The 16,563-nt window shown below is 38.5% G+C and overlaps 1 protein-coding gene across 2 annotated transcripts in view; it reads left to right on the top strand.

Moving 5' to 3' along the window:
* The window catches only part of GLRA1 (glycine receptor alpha 1), a 100,755-nt gene that overhangs the window by 75,236 nt on the left and 8,956 nt on the right, over positions 1–16,563 (top strand). The window lies entirely within an intron of this gene.

Here is a 16,563-nt window from a genome sequence, read left to right as displayed (position 1 = left end):
CCCTTATGCCAGACACAACACTCTGTTCCATTCACCTCTAACACCAGACACAGCATCTCCCTTCATTCATTACTAACAGCAGGCACTATTTTTCTTTCAGTCACCCTTACGATCAATACAACCTTCTGTTCCCTTCACTGTCAACACTAGATCTTGCATTCTGCTTAATTCACTACTTTTTTTTTTTTTTAAGACGAAGTCTCACTCTGTTGTCCAAGCTGGAGCGCAGTGGCGCAATCTCAGCTCACTGCAACCTCCACCTCCCGGGTTCAAGCAATTCTCCCGCCTCAGCCTCCCGGGTAGCTGGGACTACAAGCATGCGCCGCCATGCCTGGCTAATGTTTGTATTTTTAGTAGAGATGGGGTTTCACTATGTTGGCCAGGCTGGTCTTGAACTCCTGACTTCGTGATCCGCCCACCTTAGCCTCCCAAAGTGCTGGGATTACTTAATTCAGTTCTAACGCTAAACATAATGTTCCGTTTCACTTACTATTAATGCTACACACCATAGACTCCTACATTCACCCCTAGTTGAGGTACAGCGTTCTATGCTTTTCACTGTTAATGATTGATGCTTCATTCTACTTCACTCTCTTTTAATGCTACATGCTGCATTCTACCACATTCACTATTATTGTTTGAGTCGCATTCTGTTCTACTCACTCAAAAATAGACATCATATTCTGCTCTACTATTAAGGCCAGACACCACATTCTGCTTCCTTTAGCCTTCTGCTAGAAACAATGTTTTGCACCATTTCCAATTAATGCTGCTTAACATTCTGTTTTGACATAGAAAAGTTGAAAGAATATACAATAAACACCCTCACACCCTTTACCCAGATTCACCAGTCATCATTTCCCACATACACTTTCTCAATATAGGTAGACAGATGGATAAATAGATAGATAGATGGGCAGGTAGGTAGGTAGATGCAATATTTGCTGAATCAACAAAGACATGGCAATTCACCTCAAAATAAGGAAGGAGAATCACAATGACATTATCACATCTTTAAAAATTAACATTAATTCAATGGTTATTATTGAATTAGAAATAATTCAATTTGAAATAATTCAATAATGTCATCTAATACAGGACCTTTATTTAAATTCTCCCAGTTGTCAAAAAAGTCATCAGAAAATATGATGAGGGATCCAATCAAGCATCCAATTCATATTGCACACAGTTGCTCTATTTTGTCTCTTTTAACCTAGAACAGTCTCCTAGCGGTTTTTTGTTTTTCATGACACTGACTGTTCCATTAACTTTTAATGTGAGACACAACATTCTGTTTCATCTGCCATCAGCAGTAGAACCACACTCTCCTCTATTCCCTTACAACAGAACTCGACAATATGCTCTCTGAAGCATTCACACCACACCTCAAATTCTGCTACATTCACCACAAATGCTTGAATCCACATTCTCTGATCACTATTAACACCTGACAACACATTCTGCTGTGTGCTATTGTAACAGCAGACATAATGTTCTGCTTTCTTTTCCTTATGCTAGATTCAACATTCTGCTCCACTCACTATTAATAGTTGATGCCACATTCTTCTCTACTTATGGTTTACACTAGACTCAACATTCTGCTGCACTCGTGGTTAACAATATTTGGCTCCATATGTTATTAACACTCAACTCCACCTTCCCCTTCATTCATACTTTTTATTTATTTGCCTTTTTAAGCATTAGATTTAGTTCCTTTTAGTATATTCACAAAGTTGTACAACCCTATCTATACAACTTCCTACAGATAGTATCTAATTCCAGAACATTTTCATCACCCGGAAAGAAAATCCATACCCTCCAACAGTCACTCCTCATTCTCCACTCCCAAGAGCCTCTGGTAACGATAAATGGATACTTACTACCTGTATAAATCTGCCTTTTCTGGACGTCTCGTATAAATGTAATCATACAATATGCGGCCTTTTATGATTGGCTTTTTTCATTTAGTGTTTCAAGGTTCATCCATGCTGTAGAATGCATCAGTACTTCATTCCTTTATATGGCTGAATAATATTCCATAGTATAGATATATCACATTTTGTTATCCATTCAGCAGTTAGGCATTTGGTTTATTTTCACTTTGGCTATTATAAATAATGCTGCTGTGAACATCTGTGTACAAGTTTTTGTGTGCACATGTTTTTAATTCTCAAAGGTATATAACTAGAAGTGAACTGTTGTGTCACATGTACTACATGCTTAACTTTTTGAGGAACTGCCAAACTGTTTTCCAAAGCAGCTATACCATTTTATGATCCCACCAGGGTTCCAATGTCTCCACATCTTCACAAACATATATTATTATCTGGTTTTTTTAACTGTAGCCATTTAGTGGGTGTGAAATGGTATTGCATTGTGATTTTGATTTGCCTTTTGCTAATGAATAATAATGCTGAGCATCATTTCATGTGCTTAGCGATCACTTCTATATCTTCTTTGGTGAAATGTCTGCATTTCTGCTCCACTCACTATTAAAATCTTTTGGTCACTTTTGTTATTTATCTTATTATTGAGTTGTAACAGTTCTTTATGTATTCTGGATTTTAGACCTTTTCAGATATATGATTTGCGCATATTTTCTCTCATTCTATGTGCTGTGGTTTAGATTCTTGTCTCTTCCAAACCTTGTATTAAAATTTAATCCCCAATATTGGAGGTGGGTCCTAATGGAGGTGTTTGTATCATAGGAGTGGATTCCTCATGAATAGATTAATGCCTTCTTTCAGGGGTGAGTTCTCACTATATTCATTGTTAAAAAGAGCCTGGCCACAGGTAATACACCTATGTAACAAACCTGCATGTTCTGCACATGTATCCCAAAACTTAAAGTAAAATTTAAAAATAAATAAAATTTTTAAAAATGATTTTTAAAAAGAGCCTGGCATCTCCCATCCACTTCTTACTTCCTCTGTCACCATGTGATCTCTGTACATGGCTTCCCTTCACTTTCTACCATGAGTGGAAGCAGCCTGAGGCCCTCACCAGATGCCCAATCTTGAACTTTTCCAGACATCAGAATTGTGAGCCAAATAAACCTTTTTTTCTTTATAAATTATCCCATCTTAGATATTCTTTTGAAGTAACACAAAATGGACTAAGACTCTATGGGTTTTCTTTTCACTTGATTGATAGTATCATTTATGCACAAAGGTTTTTAATTTTGATAAATTCTAATTTATCTATTTTTTCTTTTGTTGCTTATACTTTTGGTGTCTTTTTTTTTTTTTGAGATGGAGTATTGCTCTGTCACCCTGTCACCCAGGCTGGAGTGCAGTGACACAGTCGCTGCTCACTGTAACCTCTCCCTCCCGAGTGCAAGCGATTCTCCAGCCTCAGCCTCCCAAGTAGCTGAAATTATAGACATGCACTACCACGCCTGGCTGATTTTTTTTTTTTTTTTTTTTAAGAGACAGAGTCTCACTCTGTCTGTCGCCCAGGCTGGAGTACAGTGGACCGATCTCGGCTTACTGCAAGCTCCGCCTCCCAGGTTCATGCCATTCTCCTGCCTCAGCCTCCCAAGTAGCTGGGACTACAGGCACCCGCCACCATGCCTGGCTAATTTTTGTATTTTTAGTAGAGACAGGGTTTCACCATGTTACGCAGGATGGTCTTGATCTCCTGACCTCATGATCTGCCTGCCTCGGCCTCCCAAAAGTGCTGGGATTACAGGCATGAGCCACCGCTCCCAGCCACAATGCCTGGCTAATGTTTATATTTTTAGTAGAGATGGGATTTTGTCATGTTGGCCAGCTTGGTCTCAAACTCCTGACCTCAAGCGATCTGCCTGCCTCAGCCTCCCAAAGTGCTGGGATTACGGGCGTGAGTCACTGCTCCTGGCCTTGGTGTCATTTTTTAGAAACTATTGCCTAATCCAAGGTCATGAAGATTCATACCTATATTTTCTTCTAAGAGTTTCATACTTTAGCTCTTATGTTTAGGTCTTTGGCACATTTAGATTTATTTATATATGTGATTTATTTATATATGTGGGGGAAGAGGCCCAACTTCATTCTTTTTTTTTTTTTTTTTTTGAGACATAGTCTCACTCTGTCACCCAGGCTAGAGTGCAGTGGCATGATCTTGACTCACTGCAACCTCCACCTACTGGGTTCAAGCAATTCTTCTGCCTCAGCCTCCCGAGTAGCTGGGATTACAGGCATGTGCCACCACACCTGGCTAAGTTCTGTATTTTTACTAGAGATGGGGTTTCACCATGTTGGTCAGACTGGTCTCAAACTCCTGACCCCAGGTGATCCGCCTGCCTCAGCCTCCCAAAGTCCTAGGATTACAGGTGTGAGCCACCATGCCCAGCCCAACTTCATTCTTTGACATGTGAATATCCAGTTGTCCCAACACCATTTTTTGAGAAGAGTATTCTTTTCCCTGTTGAATTGATACCCTTCTCAAAAAAATAAATTGACCCATAAATGGACTGGCTTACTTCTGGACTCTCAGTTCTATTCCATTGATCTATATGTTGATCCTTTTGTCAGTACCACACTGTTTTGATTACAGTAGCTTTGGAGTAACTTTTAAAATCTGGAAGTGCAAGTCCTCCAACTTTGTTCTACTTTTTCAAGATTGTTTTGGCTACTCTCCGTCTTTTGCATTTGCACACAAATATAAATTTTAGAAGCAGCTTGTCAATTTTTGAAATGAAAAAAGTAGCTGGAGTTTTAATAAAGAATGCATTGAATCCATGGACTAATCAGGGGAGTATTGCCATCTTAACAATATTATGTCTTCCAATCCATCAACATGAGATTTCTTCCCATTTATTTAGGTCATCTTTAATTTCTTTCAAGAAAGATTTCTAGTTTTCAGTGTACAAGTCTTGCACCTATTTTGTTAAATTATATAACAGGTGTTGTACAGATATATTCTTTTAAGCTATATAAATTGAATTGTTTTTAAGTTTAATTTTTAAATTCTAGTCCATAGAAATACAATTGATTTTTGTATGTTCATCTTGTATCCAATAACTTTGCTGAACTCATTTATTAACTCTAAGTCTTTTATACATCCTTAGGATTTTCTTTATACAAGACCATGTGATGTACAAATAGAGATTGCTTTACTTTTTCCTTTCTCACCTAGATGTCATTTATTTCTTTTTCTCAACTAATTTCCCTGGCTAGATCTCCCAGTACAATGAAGAACAGAACTGGTAAGAACAGATATTCCTGTCTCATTCCTGATCTTACATAGAAAGCTTTCCATTTTTCACTATTAAGCATGAGTTTAGCTGTGGGTTTTACATAGATGCCCTTTACAGTTTGAGGAAGTTTTCAATTATTAATTTGTTGAGTATTTTTACCATGAAAGGTGTTGAATTTTGTCAAATCCTGTTTCTGCATCTATTTAGAGAATCATGTGATATTTTTCCTTTATTTTATTCATATGGTGACTGATTTTTGTATGTTCAACCAACATTGCATTCCTGGGATACATCCCACTCACTCATAATGTGTAATTCTTTTTCACATGTCACTGGATTTGGTTTGCTAGTGTTTTCTTGAGTTTTTTTTTTTTTGTCTATATTCATAAGAAATATTGATATGTAGTTTTCTTTATTGTGATTTCTTTGGTTTTGTTGTCAGGGTAACACTAGCTTCTTAGAATGAGTTGGGAAATGTTCTATCCAATTCCACTTCTCTGAGAGAGTATAAGAAGGATTCGTGTTAATTCTTTAAATGTTTGGTGGAATTAATGAAGGAAGCCATCTGGTCCTGGACAATTCTTTGTCAAATTTTTATTACTAATTTAATCTCCTTACATGTTATGTGTGTATTCAAATTTTCTTTTTTTTTTTTTTAAGATGGAGTTTTGCTGTTGTCACCCAGGCTGGAGCGCAGTGGCACGATCTTGGCTCACGGCAACCTCTGCCTCCTGGGTTCAAGCAATTCTCCTGCCTCAGCCTCCCAAGTAGCTAGGTTTAAAGGTGCACGCCACCATGTTTGGCTAATTTTTGCATTTTTAGTAGAGATGGGGTTTCGCCATGTTGGCCAGGCTGGTCTCAAACTCCTGACCTCAGGTGATCCACCCATCTTGGCCTCCCAAAGTGCTGGGATTACAGGCAAGAGCCACCATCCCTGGCCTCTATTTCTTTTTGAGTCAGTGTCTTTTTAGAAATTTGACCACCTCATTTAGGTTATCAAATTTATTGGCATACAGTTGTTCAAAGTATTCCCTTATAATCCTTTTTATTTCTGTAAAGTCAATGATAATGCCCCCTCTTTCACTCTTTATTTTAGTAATTTGATTCTTCTCTCATTTTTTTTCTTGAACGGTACTGTTAGAAGTTATTCAATTTTGCTAATTTTTTCAAAGAATCAACATTTGGTTTCACTGATTTTCTCTATTATTTTTCTACTATTTTACTTATTACCATTCCAATCTTTATTATTTTCTTCCTTCTGCTTGCTTTGACTTTAGTTTGCCTTCCTAGTTTCTTAAGGTGCAAAGTTAGGTTATTGATCTGGGACCTTTCTTCTCTTTAAAACAGATGTTTACAGCTATACACTTCCCTCTAAAAATGATTTTAGCTGCATCTTATTAGTTTTAGTATGTTGTGTTTTTAGTTCATCTCAGAGTATTCCTTAATTTATGTTTTATTTATTCTTTGATGCATTAATTTATTTTTGTGAGTTTTCCAACTTACTTTTGGTTATTTATTTTTAATATTTCATTGAAATCAGAAAACATATTTGGTATGATTTCAACTATTTTAAGTCTGAGACTTGTTCTATGCATAATACATGGTTTATTCTGAAAATACTCCATGTGCACTTCAGAAGAATGTATATTCTTCTGTTATTGGGTAGAGTGTTCTATAGGTGTTTCTTAGGTCTAGTTGGTTTACAGTGTCATTTAAAGTTTTCATTTCCTAGGCGATCTTCTAATTGTTCTATTCATTATAAAAAGCAGGGTTTTGAAGACTCCAAGTATTATTGTTGAATTATCTATTTATCGCTTCAATTCAGGCAGTTTTGCTTCATACATTTTGGGACTCTGTTGTTAGATGCATAGATGTTTATAATTGTTATATTTCTTGATGTATTGACTCTCTTATTATCAAATGCTCTTCATCTCTTAATAACAATTTTTTTTCCTAAAGATTGGTTTGTTTGTGGGTTTTTTTTTTTTTTTCTGATATTGGTATAATCACCTACAGGCCTCTTTTGGTTAGTGTTTACATGGTACGTTTTTTTCCATTCTTCTACTTTTATCCTAGTTGTGTCTTTGAATCTAAAGTGTGTCTTTTATAGACAGTATGTAGTTGCATTTTATTTTTTAATCAAGTCTGACAATCTCTTTCAATTAGTTTGTTTAGCCTATTTCCACTTAATTTAATGTAATAAAAAATGCAATTTAGTATCATTTACATCTGCCATTGTGTTGTTTTCTATATATATCTTATCTTTTTTGTGTCTTTGTTCCTCCGTTACTGCCTTTTTACATTAAATATGTATTTTTGTCTATAATGCCTATAATCCCAGCACTTTGGGTTGCTTGAGTTCAGGAGTCCAAGACCAGCCTGGCCAACATGGTGAAACCCCATCTTTGCAAAAGATACTTTTAAAAAAATAGCTGGATGGAATGGCATACAGCTGTAGTCCTAGCTACTTAGGAGGCTGAAGTGGCAGGATTGCTTGAACCTTGGAAATTGAGGCTGCAGTGAGCTATGCTTGCAACACTGCACTCCAGCCTGGGTAACAAAGCAAGACCTTGTCTCAAAAAAACAAACAAACAAACAAACAAAAAAAACACTATTTTCTAGTGTGTCATCTTAATTCCCTGGTCATTTCTTTTACTTTTTTTTTTTTTTTTTTTTTAGTTATTTTTTTCATGAGTGCCCTGGGGATTACAATTTCATCTTATTTCAGAAACATCTAATTCAGATTATTAATACTAACTTAATCACAACAGTGTCTTAGTTTACTTGGACTACTAAAACAAATGCCACAGATTTGGTGGTTTAAACAATAAAAATTTATTTCTCATAGTTCTAAAACCTGGGAAGTCCAAAATCAAGGTAGCAGCTAATTCAGTTGCTAGTGAAGGTTCTCTTTCAGGTTTGCAGATGACCACTTTCTTGCTTTGTCCTAACATGGTAGAGACAGAGTTCTAATTTCTACTGAATTAAGGCCCCACCTGTAAGATCTCACCCTAAAGATCTCACCTCTGAGATCTAACCCTAACCCTAACCCTAACTCTAACCTCCTCATAGGAGACAGGGCCAATCACTTCCTCATAGGCCCTGTCTCCAAATACAGTCATATTGGGGGTAAGGACGTCAACATATGAATTTTAGGGGCACACAAACATTCAGTTCATAACAGTACACAAAAAACTTTGCTCCTATATAGCTCAATTACCTCCCCCTTTCTTTACACTGCTATTATCATACAAATTACATCTTCATTATATGTTAATTAACACAGGTTTATAATCATTGCTTTACTCAGTTGTCCTTTAAATCAGATAGGAGAAAAAAGTTACAAACAAAAACTACATTTTTTCATATTGTCTTGAATATTTACCTATGCAATTACTTTTACTAATACTCCTTATTTCTTCATATGAATTTGAGTTATTGTCTAGCATCCTTTTATTTCAGCCTAAAGGACGTCCTTTAGTATTTCTCGTAGGACAGATCTGCTAATGGAAGTAGTTCAGCTTTTGTTTACCTAAAAATATATTTTTCCTTTTTAAGGAATACAGAATTCTTGAGAAAAATTGGCAGTCTTTTCCTTTCAGCACTTTGAAAATGTTATCCCACTGTCTTCTGTACCCCATGGTATTAATGAGAATACAACTGTTAATCAAGAATCCCTTGTACAAAAGAAGTTGCTTCTCTTTTGCTGTTTTAAGATTCTGCCTTTGCAGGAGAATTTCTTGAACCTGGGAGGTGGAGATTGCAGTGAGAAGAGATCTAGCCATTGCACTCTAGCTTGGGCGACAGAGCGAGACTCCATCTGGGAAAAAAAAAAAAAGATTCTGACCTTGTCTTCTGACATTTTGATTAGGATGTGTGTAGGTGTGGATCTCTTTATCTTACTTGGAGTTCCCTATGCTTCTTAGATGTATAGATTACTATTTTTCAACACATTTGATAAGTTTTCAGGCACTATTTTTTAAAATACTCTTTCTCTTCCTGTCTCCACTGCAGATTCCTATTAAACATTATGTTGGTGCATTACATGGTTTCCCACAGGTTTCTGGGGCTGTTTATTTTTCTTCATTCTGTTCCTCGGACCATATAATCTAAAATTCACTGATTCTTCTTTAAGCTTCCTGATTCTTCTGTCTTCTTAAATCTACTGTTGATTCCATCTCGTGAAGTTTTCATTTCAGCTATTTTACTTTTCAACTCCAGAATTTCTATTTTATCATTTCTTTTTTTGAGATGGACTCTCGCTCTGTTGCCCAGGCTAGAGTGTGGTGATACGATCTCAGCTCACTGCAGCCTCTACCTCCTGTGTTCAAGCAATTCTCCAATCTCGGCCTCCCGAGTAAGCTGGCATTACAGGCAACCACCACCATGCCTGGATAATTTTTGTATTTTTAGTAGAGACGAGGTTTCACCATGTTGGCCGGGCTGGTCTCAAACTCCTGACCTGAGGTGATACACCCGCCTCAGCCTCCCAAAATGCTGGGATTACAGGCTATCATTTCTCTTTACTAATATGCTATAATTTGTGAGACACTGCTCTCATATTTTCCTTTAGTTGTTTAGACATAGTTTCCTTTAGTTTGTTGAACATACTTAAAATAACTGATTTAAAGTCTTTGTCTACTAAGTCCAGCATCTGGGCTTCCTCAGGGGCTGCTTCTTTTGACTACTTTTCACCCTATGTATGAGTCATACTTTCCCCTTTTTTGCATGTCTTAGAATTTTTGTTAAAACTGGACATTTTTTTTTTAAGTTCTGGGATACATGTGCAGAACATGCAGGTTTGTTATATAGGTATACACATGTCATGGTGGTTTGCAGCACCCATCAACCCATCATCTATGTTAGGTATTTCTCCTAATGCTATCCCTCCACTAGCACCCCACCACGCAATAGGCCCTAGTGTGTGATGTTCCCTGCCCTGTGTCCATGTATTCTCACTGTTGAACTCCCACTTATAAGTGAGAACATGCAGTGTTTGGTTTTCTGTTCTTGTGTTAGTTTGTTGAGAATAATGGTTTCCAGTTTCGTCCATGTCCCTGCAAAGGACATGAACTCATCCTTTTTATGGCTGCATCATATTCCATAGTGTATATGTGACACATTTTCTTTATCCAGTCTATCATTGATGGACATTTGGGTTGGCTCCAAGGCTTTGCTATTGTGAACAGTACTGCAATAAACATACATGTACATGTGTCTTTATAGTAGAATGATTTATAATCCTTTGGCTATATACCCAATAATGGGATTGTTGGTCAAATTCTAGTTCTAGATCCTTGAGGAATTGCCACACAGTCTTCCACAATGGTTGAACTAATTTACATTCTCACCAACAGTGTAAAAGCATTCCTATTTCTCCACATCCTCTCCAGCATCCGTTATTTCCTGACTTTTTAATGATGGCCATTCTAACTGGTGTGACATGGTGTCTCACTGTGGTTTTGATTTGCATTTCTCTAATGACCAGTGATGATGAGCTTTTTTTCATATGTTTGTTGGCCACATAAATGTCTTCTTTTGAGAAGTGTCTGTTGATATCCTTCACCCACTTTTCGATGGGGCTGCTTTTTCTTATAAATTTGTTTAAGTTCTTTATAGATTCTGGATATTAGCCCTTTGTCAGATGGAAAGATTGCAAAAATTTTCTCCCATTCTGTAGGTTGCCTGTTCACTCTGATGATAGTTTTTGTTGTTGTTGTGTGCTTTTTTGTTTGTTTGTTTTGGTTTTTTGGGTTTTTTGCTGTGCAGAAGCTCTTTAGTTTAATTAGATCCCACTTGTCAATTTTGGCTTTTGTTGCCATTGCTTTTGGTGTTTTAGTCATGAAGTCTTTGCTCAGGCCTATGTCCTGAATGGTATTGCCTAGGTTTTCTTCTAGGGATTTTTTGGTTTTAGGTCTTACATTTAAGTACTCAATCTATCTTAATTTTTGTATAAGGTGTAAGGAAGGGGTGCAGTTTCAGTTTTCTGCATATGGCTAGCCAGTTTTCCCAACACCATTTATTAAATAGGGACTCCTTTCCCCATTGCTTGTTTTTGTCAAGATCAGATGGTTGTAGATATATGGCATTATTTCTGAAGCCTCTGTTCTGTTCCGTTGGTCTATATATCAGTTTTGGTACCAGTACCATGCTGTGTTGGTTACTGTAGCCTTGTAGTATAGCTTGAAGTCTGGTAGTGTGATGCCTCCAGCTTTGTTCTTTTTGCTTAAGATTGTCTTGGCTATGCCGGCTCTTTTTTGGTTACATATGAAATTTGAAGTAGTTTTTTTCTACTTCTGTGAAGAAAGTCAGTGGTAGCTTGATGGGGATAGCACTGAATCTATAAATTACTTTGGGAAGTATAGCCATTTTCACAATATTGATTCTTCCTATCCATGAGCATGGAATGTTCTTCCATTTGTTTGTGTCCTCTCTTATTTCCCTGAGCAGTGGTTTGTAGTTCTCCTTGAAGAGTTCCTGCACATCCCTTGTAAGTTGTATTCTTAAGTATTTTATTCTCTTTGTAGCAGTTGTGAATGGGAGTTCACTCATTATTTGGGTCTCTGTTTGTCTATTATTGGTGTATAGGAATACTTGTGATTTTTGCACATTGATTTTGTATCCTGAGACTTTGCTGAAGTTGCTTATCAGCTTAAAGAGATTTGGGGCTGAGACGATGGGGTTTTCTAAATATACAATCATGTCATCTGCAAACAGAGATAATTTGACTTCCTCTCTTCCTATTTGAATACGCTTTATTTCTTTCTCTTGCCTGACTGCCCTGACCAGCACTTCCAATACTAGGTTGAATAGGAGTGGTGAGAGAGGGCAACCTTGTCTTGTGCCGGCTTTCCAGGGGAATGCTTCCAGCTTTTGCCCATTCCGTATGATATTGGCTGTAGGTCTGTCATAAGTAGCTCTTATTATTTTGAGATGCATTCCATCAATACCCAGTTTATTGAGAGTTTTTAGCATGAAGGGGCGTTGAATATTATTGAAGGCTTTTTCTACATCTATTGAGCTAATCATGGTTTTTTGTCATTGGTTCTGTTTTTGTGATGGATTATGTTTATTGATTTGCATATGTTGAACCAGCCTTGCATCCCAGGGATGAAGCTGAATTGATGGTCATGGATAAGCTTTTTGATGTGCTGCTGGATTTGGTTTGCCAGTATTTTATTGAGGATTTTCGCATCAATGTTCATCAGGGATATTGGCCTGCAATTCTCTTTTTTTGTTGTGTCTCTGCCAGGTTTTGGTATCAGGATGATATTGACCTCGTAAAATGAGTTTTGGTATCAGGATGACGCTGGCCTCATAAAATGAGTTAGGGAGGTGTCCTTCCTTTTCTATTGTTTGGAATAGTTTCAGATGAATGGCACCAGCTCCTCTTTGTACCTCTGGTAGAATTTGGCTGTGAATCCGTCTGGTCCTGAGCTTTTTATGGTTGGTAGGCTATTAATTACTGTCTCTATTTCAGAACTTGTTATTGGCCTGTTCCAGGATTCAACTTCTTCCTGGTTTAGTCTTGAGACGGTGTATGTGTCCAGGAATTTATCCATTTCTTCTAGATCTTCTAGTTTTTTGCATACAGGTGTTTATAATATTCTCTGATGGTAGTTTGTATTTCTGTGGGATCAGTGGTGATATCCCCTTTATCCTTTTTATTGTGTCTATTTCATTCTTCTCTCTTATTATTCTGGCTAGCAGTCTATATATTTTGTTAATCTTCAAAAAGCCAGCCCCTGGATTCATTGATTTTTTGAAGGGTTTTTCATGTCTCTATCTCCTTCAGTTTTGCTCTGATCTTAGTTATTTCTTGTCTTCTGCTAGCTTTTGAATTTGTTTGCTCTTATTTTTCTAGTTCTTTTAATTCTGATGTTAGGGTGTCAATTTTAGATCTTTTCTGCTTTCTTCTGTGGGCATTTAGTGCTATAAATTTTCCTCTAAACACTGCTTTAGATGTGTCCCAGAGATTCTGGTATGTTGTGTCTTTGTTCTCATTGGTTTCAAATAAATTATTTATTTCTGTCTTAATTTTGTTATTTACCCAGTAGTTATTCAGGAGCAGGTTGTTTAGTTTCCATGGAATTGTGTGGTTTTGAGTGAGTTTCTTAATCCCGAGTTCCAGTTTGATTGCACTGTGGTCTGAGAGACTGTTTGTTATGATGTCCATTATTTTGCATTTGCTGAGGAATGTTTTACTTTCAATTATGTGGTGAATTTTAGAATAAGTGTGATGTGTTGCTAAGAACATATATTTTGTTGATTTTGGGTGGAGAGTTCTGTAGATTTCTATTAGGTCTGCTTGGTCCAGAGCTGAGTTCACGTTCTGAATATCCTTGTCAATTTCTGTCTCGTTGATCTGTCTAATATTGACAGTGGGGTGCTAAAGTCTCCCACTATTATTGTTTGGGAGTCTATGTCTCTTTGTAGGTCTCTAAGAACTTGCCTTATGAATCTGGGTCTGTATGGGGTGCATATATATTTAGGATAGTTAGCTCTTCTTGTTGCATTGATCCCTTTACCATTATGTAATACCCTTCTTTGTCTTTTTTGATCTTTGTTGGTTTAAAGTCTGTTTTATCAGAAACTAGGATTGCAACCCCTGGTTTTTTTTGTTGTTGTTGTTTTGTTTTGTTTTGTTTTGTTTTTGCTTTCCATTTCCTTGGTAAGTATCCCCCCATCCTGCCAGACACGATTGCTCATGCCTGTAATCCCAGCACTTTCGGAGGCGGACACAGGTGGATCACCTGAGGTCAGGAGTTCGAGACCAGCCTGACCAACCTGAAGAAACCCCATCTCTACTAAAAATACAAAATTAGCCGTGCATGGTGGCACATGCCTGTAATCCCAGTTACTTGGGAGGCTGAGGCAGGAGAATGGCTTGAACCCAGGAGGCGGAGGATGTGGTGAGCTGAGATCGTGCCATTGCGCTCCACCTTGGGCCACAAGAGCAGAACTCTGTCTCAATAAAAAATATACATATTATACATACACACACACACACACACACACACTCCTCCATCCCTTTATTTTGAGCCTATGTGTGTCTTTGCACATGAGACTGGTCTTCTAAATACAGCACACTGCTGAGTCTTGACTCTTTATCCAATTTGCCAGTCTGTGTCTTTTAACTGGGGCATTTAGCCTGTTTACATTTAAGATTAACATTGTTATGTGTGAATTTGATCCTGTCATTATGATGCCAGCTGGTTATTGTGCCCGTTAGTTGATGTGGTTTCTTCATAGTGTAAATAGTCTTTACAATTTGGTATGTTTTTGCAGTGGCTGGTACCAGTTGTTCCTTTCCATGTTTAGTGCTTCCTTCAGGAGCTCTTGTACAACAGGCCTGGTGGAGATGAAATCTCTCAGCATTTGCTTGTCTGTAAAGGATTTTAGTTCTCCTTTGTTTATGAAGCTCTCCTTTGCTTATGAAGCTTAGTTTGGCTGGATATGAAATTCTGGGTTGAAAATTTTTTTCTTTAAGATTGTTGAATATTGGCCCCCAGTCTCTTCTGGCTTATAGGGTTTCTGCCAAGAGATCTGCTGTTAGTCTGATGGGCTTCCCTTTGTGGGTAACCCGACCTTTCCCTCTGGCTGCCCCTAACATTTTTTCCTTCATTTCAACCTTTGTGAATCTGACAATTATGTGTCTTGGGGTTGCTCTTCTCAAGGAGTATCTTTGTGGCGTTCTCTGTATTTCCTGAATTTGAATGTTGGCCTGTCTTGCTAGGTTGGGGAAGTTCTCCTGGATATCCTGAAGAGTGTTTTCCAACTTGGTTCCATTCTCCCCGTCACTTTCAGGTACACCAATTGAACGTAGGTTTGGTCTTGTCACATAGTCCCATATTTCTTGGAAGTTTTCTTTGTTCCTTTTCATTCTTTTTTCTCTAATCTTGTCTTCATGCTTTGTTTCACTAAATTGATCTTCAATCTCTGATATCCTTTCTTCCACTTGATCGATTCAGCTATTGATACTTGTGTATGCTTCACGACGTTCTCGTGCTATGTTTTTCAGTTCCATCAGGTCATTTATGTTCTTCTCTAAACTTGTTATTCCAGTTAGCAATTCTTCTAACCTCTTTTCAAGGTTCTTAGCTTCCTTGCCTTGTATTAGAACATGCTCCTTTAGCTCAGAGGAGTTTGTTATTCTCCACCTTCTGAAGCCTACTTCTGTGACTTTGTCGAACTCGTTCTCTGTCCAGTTTTGTTCCCTTGCTGGCAAGGAGTTGTGATCCTTTGGAGGAGAAAAGGCATTCCAGTTTTTGGAATTTTCAGCCTTTTTGTGCTGGTTTTTCCTCTTCTTTGTGGATTTATCTACCTTTGGTCTTTGATGCTGGTGACCTTCAGATGGGATTTCTGTATGGCTGTCCTTTCTGTTGATTTTGATGCTATTCCTTTCTGTTTGTTAGTTTTCCTTCTAACAGTCAGGCCCCTCAGCTGCAGGTCTGCTGGAGTTTGCTGGAGATCCACTCCAGACCCTGTTTTCCTGGTTATCACCAGTGGAGACTGCAGAACAGCAAAGATTGCTGCCTGTTCCTTCCTCTGGAAACTTCATCCCAGAGGGGCAGCTGCCAGATGCCAGCTGGAGCTCTCCTCTATGAGGTGTCTTTCAACCCCTGCTGGGAGGTGTTTCTCTGTCAGGAGGCATGGGGGTCAGGGACCCACTTGAGGAGGCAGTCTGTCCCTTAGCAGAGCTCGAGTGCTGTGCTGGGAGATCCACTACTCTCTTCAGAACTGGCAGGCAGGAACGTTTAAGTCTGCTGAAGCTGCTCCCACAGCTGCGCCTTCCCCTCAGGTGCTTTGTCCCAGGGAGATGGTAGTTTTATCTATAAGCCCCTGACTGGGGCTGCTCCTTTTCTTTCAGAGATGCCCTGCCCAGAGAGGAGGGATCTAGAGAGGCAGCCTGGCTACAGAGGCTTTGCTGAGCTGTGGTGTGCTCCACCCAGTTCGAACTTCCCGGCAGCTTTGTTTACACTGTGAGGGGAAAACCACCTACTCAATCCTCAGTAATGGTGGACACTTCTCCCCTCACCAAGCTCAAGGGTTCCAGGTCGACTTCAGACTGCTGTGCTGGCAGCGAGAATTTCAAGCCAGTGGATCTTAGCTTGCTGGGCTCCATGGGGATGGGATCTGCTGAGCTAAACCACTTGGCTCGCTGGCTTCAGCCCCCTTTCCAGGGGAGTGAACGGTTCTGTCTTGCTGGGGTTCCAGGTGCCACTGGGGTATGAAAAAAAAAAAAAAAAAAAAAAAAAACTCCCGCAGCTAGCTCAGTGTCTGTCCAAATGGCTGCCCAGTTTTGTGCTTGAAAACCAGGGCCCTGGTGGCATAGGCACCCGAGGGAATCTCCTTGTCTGCAGGTTGCAAAGACCCTGGGAAAA

The sequence above is a fragment of the Papio anubis genome, chromosome 5, assembly GCF_008728515.1.
Source record: "Papio anubis isolate 15944 chromosome 5, Panubis1.0, whole genome shotgun sequence".
NCBI classification, from domain to species: domain Eukaryota; kingdom Metazoa; phylum Chordata; class Mammalia; order Primates; family Cercopithecidae; genus Papio; species Papio anubis.
Note: the sequence above shows the minus strand (reverse complement) of the source record. Positions and strands in the feature narration are given on the sequence as shown.